This window comes from Canis lupus, chromosome 3 (assembly GCF_011100685.1).
Source record: "Canis lupus familiaris isolate Mischka breed German Shepherd chromosome 3, alternate assembly UU_Cfam_GSD_1.0, whole genome shotgun sequence".
In the NCBI taxonomy this organism is placed as follows: domain Eukaryota; kingdom Metazoa; phylum Chordata; class Mammalia; order Carnivora; family Canidae; genus Canis; species Canis lupus.
The window spans coordinates 41644736-41650992 of record NC_049224.1 but is presented as its reverse complement, the minus strand read 5'-3'; the positions used below and the strand labels follow the sequence as shown (position 1 = coordinate 41650992).

Genomic DNA, 6257 nt, shown 5'->3' with positions numbered 1-6257 from the left:
CTGCTGCCCACAGCAAGGAGCCTCTCCTTTTCCCTGCTAGGTGCCACCGATGGCTGTGGTACAGATGGTCCCAGTAGCTGCATTTTCTAGGGTTGCAGATCAAGGTAGCAGCATTGCTCGTGCTGTGACCAGAGCCCTGAGAACCACCCTGGGTTCAGTGTGTATAACCTCAAAGCAAAGGCTTTGCCTTTTATTGGAAGCCCCATGCAAATCACAAGCCTCCAAAGGCATTTATTAAGTGCCTGTTTCTTCTTTGTCTACTTGGATGCTAGACCAAAGAGCTTACATTTTTAAATTTCACTAACTGATTTATACCCTGCCCATTTCCCAAAACGGATGACAATAAAACCACAGGTACAGTGTGGCCAGGAACATTTACTCAACAAAGGAGGGGAACAAAAGCAGAGAATTATGCCCAGCCTCAGCCTTTCAGGAAGGAAATATCTAAGATTTCATTCTCTGGGTGTCTTTAAACTTCCCCAAGATGTAAGGGCGACTTTCATTTATTTCTGGAAAGCTCCTCTGTCCCCCATCAGAAAGGCAGCACCCCCACACCCCCACCCCCATGTGGCTCCTCTCTGAGGGTCTGTTCCCACTTGGAGGAATTGTTCTGTCGCAGGCGGGCGGGTGGCAGCAGCTGAAGCCGAGGTGGGTTTCCAGCCCCGCCACTCTGCAGTCTTCTGCGTGGCTTGTCTCTGCCCTGTGGGCTGCAGCACAGAAGGCCCGGGGAGGATCGTGTTTCTCAGCGGAGTCTCCACGTTGCAGACAGGTCCTCCGAGCTGTGCCCTGGCCTGGTTTGCAGTGCATCTTCACCTCCCTTATGGAAATCATGGTGGAAAATGAGAGGAAGCCTGCTCCGCCGCCCTCCCACCCCCACCCACACTGGTAGTTCACTCGCCTGACACCATGGACACCAAATGAGCACAGCAGTCTGTGCCCTCACGGGAAGCAGGCAGACACCCAAATAGTGTCCGGAAGTGAAAGGAGAAGGGGAAGGAGGTGGAAAGCGCTGAGTGTGGGCTTCAGATGGAGCCCACCCACCATCTGCAGAGTTCCTGCAGGAGCCCGGAGCGCAGGGACATCCGGTGGACAGGGCCACTGTGCTGGCATCGCACACTCGGGCAGAGAGGCGACGGGGGACCTTGTTTAAAGTCCCTTCTGCTGACTTTCCTTGAACCTTCAGAACAGGAGACATCACACTTTGTTTCTATCAGCAAAGCATGCTTAGATCTGTGATCGCAGAGAGGCCCACCTGACACCACGGCTGTGTCATCTTGTTTATTTCGTGGCCGTGGCTTGAAGGCACCATGGAACGCAGCGTTCAGACTTTTGTTCTGCCATCTGCTTTCTGGTTTTAGTTTCTTGGGACCTTCCTGGGTCTCATTTTTCTTTGCTTATCAGATGGGGATAGACAATAGCCGATACCCAGGATCTTGAGAAATTAAATTTAATTAAATATACATGAAATAAATCCCACATATGTGTGTATATCTGCATTCTTATTCATTTATATACACATACTATATATATATATATATATATATATATATATATATATATACACACACACACACACACACACACACACACACTGCACTCTGCTTCCCCTCCCTGCAGAGTGCTCCCTGGCGGGGGTGTGACTCAGGTTCTTACAAGAGGACAGCTGCCCTGGGGCCCACTTCTCTGCTCGCTTCCCCACCCCACCCTACCCCTGCCTGGCAGCAGCTGAAGCCAACTGGGATGGGCCAAAGTTCCGGCAGCTGGCCCTGGACGGGAACTCAGAGGCCTGACCATGGGTAGGGTGCTCCCTGTGAGGAGCCCAGACCTGGAATGCCTGCTTGTGAAACCCTAGCCAGCTGACCTTTGGGGCAGGGTGTGAAGTGGAGCCTGCCTGGGCCGCAGAGGCTGGGAATGGAGGAGGCATGGAGTGGCGGGAACCAGTGGGTCCCCCATCACTGCCCAGCGATATACCCTTGACCCTGGCTTTCAAGCCACTGTCCTCTCAGCAGTGTCTTCAGCCCTGAGCACACGACCACACTCACTGCCAGTGGTCAGATGATAGTAATACGAATAGTAGCAACCTACGGTGCGTTGTCTGGGCTTTCGCCCTCCTCATGCTCATGCTCTCTGGGGCCCTCCTGTGTCACTGCCAGTGCCTTCTGGGTCTCCAAAGTTGGACCCTCTCATCTCCCAGCTGTACAGAGCCCACCCGAGGCTCTCTGGGCTCTGCCTCACTCTCTCTTCTGCTTCATACTTATCACCACCTAACATGTGACATATGCACGTGGTTGTGTTTATTTACAGTATCAAGAATGTAAGTGGGGGGGTGGGGGGAGTGGCGTAGGTAGGCCTGACATGGAAGGAATGCTCAGAAAACAGGCATTACATGAATGAACGGATGAGGAAACAGCCCTAGAGAGGGTGAGAAATTTGTCCAATGTCACAAAGCTGGAAAGTCCTTGGAAGGCGGGTTGGAACTCTATTGTTTCTGAGTCCTGGGGACTCCAGTGTCTGAGCTATCATCCCCACTCCTCTCTGCTATTCAGAGGCCCCCTCACACCTCTACAGGGGAAGCTTTACCTCCTCTATTGGTGATGCCCCCTCTCCTGCACCCCTACTCAGGTAGTATCACCCAGAGGTGCCCCGGTGGGCTGAGGGGCCCCAATGGTCCAATTGGTGGCTTTTCCTAAGCAGACAAACCTGCTGAAAAAGAAAATGACCATGTCACCCATAAACAGGGAGGGCCCTAGCAGGAACACAAGAGAGCCTCCTCCAGCCTGCTCCTTCCAAAACCTGGGAACCCCAGGCATTGGCAGCCTTTTGAAGACAGGCGAGACAGCTGTACCTGTCTTGCAGATTCAGAATCTAGGTCATTCTGCTGCCTCCTTTCCGCCTCTGGAAAACGAGCAGGATTTCTCGCAGGGTCTCAGAAAGAGAGAGAGGACCATGGGGTGAAATGTCTTAGTAGAACCCACACCCTGCCTGCCACTGTCAGGAACATTTCATTTCAGAGCCAATATAATTTATGAGATGCAAATGGATTTAGCATTAAAAAAAAAAAAAGACTTGGAAGAGGTACAAAGTGCGCCTCACACCCTTGTGCTGAGGCGTGTTTGGGGCTTCATTAATCATCTCAGACAAAAGAGATTTAATCGGAGAGCTGGTCTGGAGAGTGCCCGCATCTCTCACCAAGCAGGGAGCAGCGGGCGCTGGCTGCAGGCCTGGCCTCTGGAGCACGGCACTTGTGCTTAGCTCTGGTCTGAGTCACGCAGGAGATGAAATTACAGAGGTTCCTGCACATGATGAATCAGAAAGCAGGATCAAGCCAAATATTTGGACAAGCCTTGCCCCGCGTGGAGCAGGAGGGAGACTTAGCAGCCAGCAAGTGGCCTGCCAGCAGCTTGCCCAGAGATCATTTCTGACAAAGTGCCGCCATGGGGCAGGCTGCTGCTTAGGAGGGAATTAGCTCTGATCCATAAAAGCACCCCGCTGTCAGGTCGGCGCTGGGGAAAGGGGCCCATGAGCATCCCAGGACCTTGAGCCGTGATTCACTCTCACCCTTGGATGAGGGGGCTCATCAGGGCGGCGGTGTGCAGGGTTGGGGGCGTGGGAGGTGGGGAGGAGATGGTACACTTTGAGTCACCCCAACCGCCTTCTCGCTCCAGGAGTCATCAGGGTGGCAGGCAATGAAAGTTTCCTGCACCAGCGAGGAAGGAGGAGGCCACATGGCCCTCCCACCACTCCTGCCTTCACTCTAGTTGGGGACACAGGCAGACACGGTGGTGGCCACAAATGAGGAAGGAAGTGAAGCCCTGTGCCCCATGGCCAGGCTTTTACCATGGGGATGACTTTCACAAGAGGCCTAATTGCTACCCTTTGTAGCTTCAGAGCTATGAGTTTTTCAAGGCTGTTCAGAATAATAAAACCAGTAATAATGATGCTACCTTAGGTTTGTCTGGAATCTTTTTTCTTTTCTATTAACTTTTGAAAGAGCTCAACATTTGCTGGGGGCGAGGGGATGATTTTAAGCTACCTTCTCCTCTTTGCAGGGAAAGCTCCCAGGAGCCATACTAGTGTGCTTTGAAGAAAGCAAACAAATTTCTACAAGATAACAGTTGGTGTTAATGAATAGCATTAGTAGCTCACACATGCTGGGGGCTGACTCTGTGCTAGGCCCAACTCTATGCTCCCCATGAGAATGTCCTGACTGAGGCCCACAAGAACCCCTACAAGGTGACTGCTGTTATCTCCCCATTTTGCAGATAAATAAACAGCCTCAGGGAGCTTATATAACTTACTCAGGACCATGAAACTAATAAGTTGCACAGTCAGAATTTAAACCCAGGCAACCAGATGTCCAGATTACAGGCGACCTCTCGGCAGCTCTCCTAGTATACAAACCCATGAGAACAGTGACTGTGGGAACAGGTGAAAGCAATGCCCACAGTCCAAGCCCTCGACCAAGTAACCAGACCTCAAAAAAACAGACTTGATGACTGCCGTTGGGAGCCTGGCTTGCCCTGAAGCTTGAAGAAGGCTGAGCAGAGCTGGCTTCCTCAGGGACCAGACGGTCCTTACTGGTTAATCAGAGTCTAGCCCACATGGGCCAGCCTGCTCCCTCGGAGACAAGACTCAGCAAAGATCTTCCCTATTCAGACACCCTCTGAGACAGCAAAGCTGCTGAGCTGGCTTTGGGGAGTAGGAAAGGCCTGCATTCCGGAGTCACAGGGCCCCAGCTCCTGCCCTCATGAGCTATGAGACTATTTCCGTTCCCCTTGCTGTGTAAAGCCTCAAACCTTGGTGGCAGGAGAAACTGAATTTATTACACTCGCAGGTTCCCTGAGTCAAGAATTCAGTTAGGGATACAGAATGATCCTTTACTTAGTAATGTCTGGGGCCTCATCTGGACACGGGTGGACAGAGGGTAACTAGTAACTATGGTTAGGGGCTGGGATCATCTGGAGTCATCTTTGCTGCCAGGTTTCTGTTCTAATGTCTGCTCACATGTCTCACGTACTATCAGCTGGGACCTCAGCCAGGACTGTCACCAGGATATAGAAATGTGGCCTCTCCATGTGGCCAGGGCTTCCTCCCAGCATGGTGGCCTCAGGAAAGTCAGAGTTCTCATATAAAAAACTGTTTTCGTTTGCGAAGACTGCCATAATAAAGTGCCACAAACTGAGTGGCTGAGTATAACAAAAATTTATTGTCTGACAGCTCTGGAGGCTAGAAGTCCAACATCAGGGTATCAGCAGGGCTCCTTCTGAGGGCTGTGAGGGAAGGCTCTGCCCCAGGCCTCTCCTTGGCTTGTAGATGACCTGCTTCTCCCCGTATCTTCACACGATCTTCTCTTCATGAGCATCTCCATGTCTGAATTTCCCCCCTTTACAAGGACACTAGTCAAATTGGATTGGGGCCCATTCTACTGACTTCATTTTAACTTGATTACCTTTGTAAAGACGCTATTTCTTTTTTTTTAATTTTTTATATTATTTATTTATGATAGTCACACACAGAAAGAGAGAGAGAGAGAGGCAGAGACATAGGCAGAGGGAGAAGCAGGCTCCATGTACCGGAGGCCCGATGTGGGATTCGATCCCGGGTCTCCAGGATCGCGCCCTGGGCCAAAGGCAGGCGTCAAACCGCTGCGCCACTCAGGGATCCCAAAGACGCTATTTCTAAAGAAAGACACATTCTAAGGTAATGAAGGCTAGCACTCCAACATGTGAATCTAGGGGTAGACACAATTCAATCCATAACAACCTATAACAACAACTCAAGGTTGTTCCCAAGGGAACCCGCAGAAACCCACATGGTCTTTTCTGAGTAGTCTTGGAAGTCGAGCTTCACGCTACCAGTCACAAGCAGGTCACTAAGACCAGCTCAGACTTAAGGGGAGAGAATAGAGATCCCACCTCTCCGCTGGAGGAAGGTCAAGAACTTTTTTTTTTTTTCAGTAGGTATGATTTCTATTCCCCTCTTATAGGCTGATGAAGCACATCTTAGAGCCATGAAGTATTTCACCCTGTGTCAGTCAGTGGACGCAGGGCCAGTGTCAGATCTCAGTGTGCATGGGTTTTAAAACTCTCCCAGTATCCTTGCACAAGTTACTCAACCTCTGTAAGCCTAGATTGTCCCACATATGAAATGGTGATAATGATACCAAATTCAGTGCTATTTCAAGGATTGAATGAAGTGAGTTAAGTAAATTACCTGGCACATTGTAGATCAATCAATGGTAGTTTCTCTCCCCATCC

General features: G+C 50.8%; 1 long non-coding RNA gene across 1 annotated transcript; it reads right to left on the bottom strand.

Annotated features, from left to right (window-relative positions):
* Window positions 1-371: 371 nt before the first annotated feature.
* LOC119870775 lies at window positions 372-2225 on the bottom strand. The gene is made up of 3 exons (XR_005356339.1): window positions 2086-2225; window positions 1253-1432; window positions 372-817 (listed from the first exon to the last, which is right to left on the bottom strand). It is a non-coding gene; the product is annotated as an uncharacterized LOC119870775 (long non-coding RNA).
* Between the last annotated feature and the right edge of the window lie 4032 nt (window positions 2226-6257).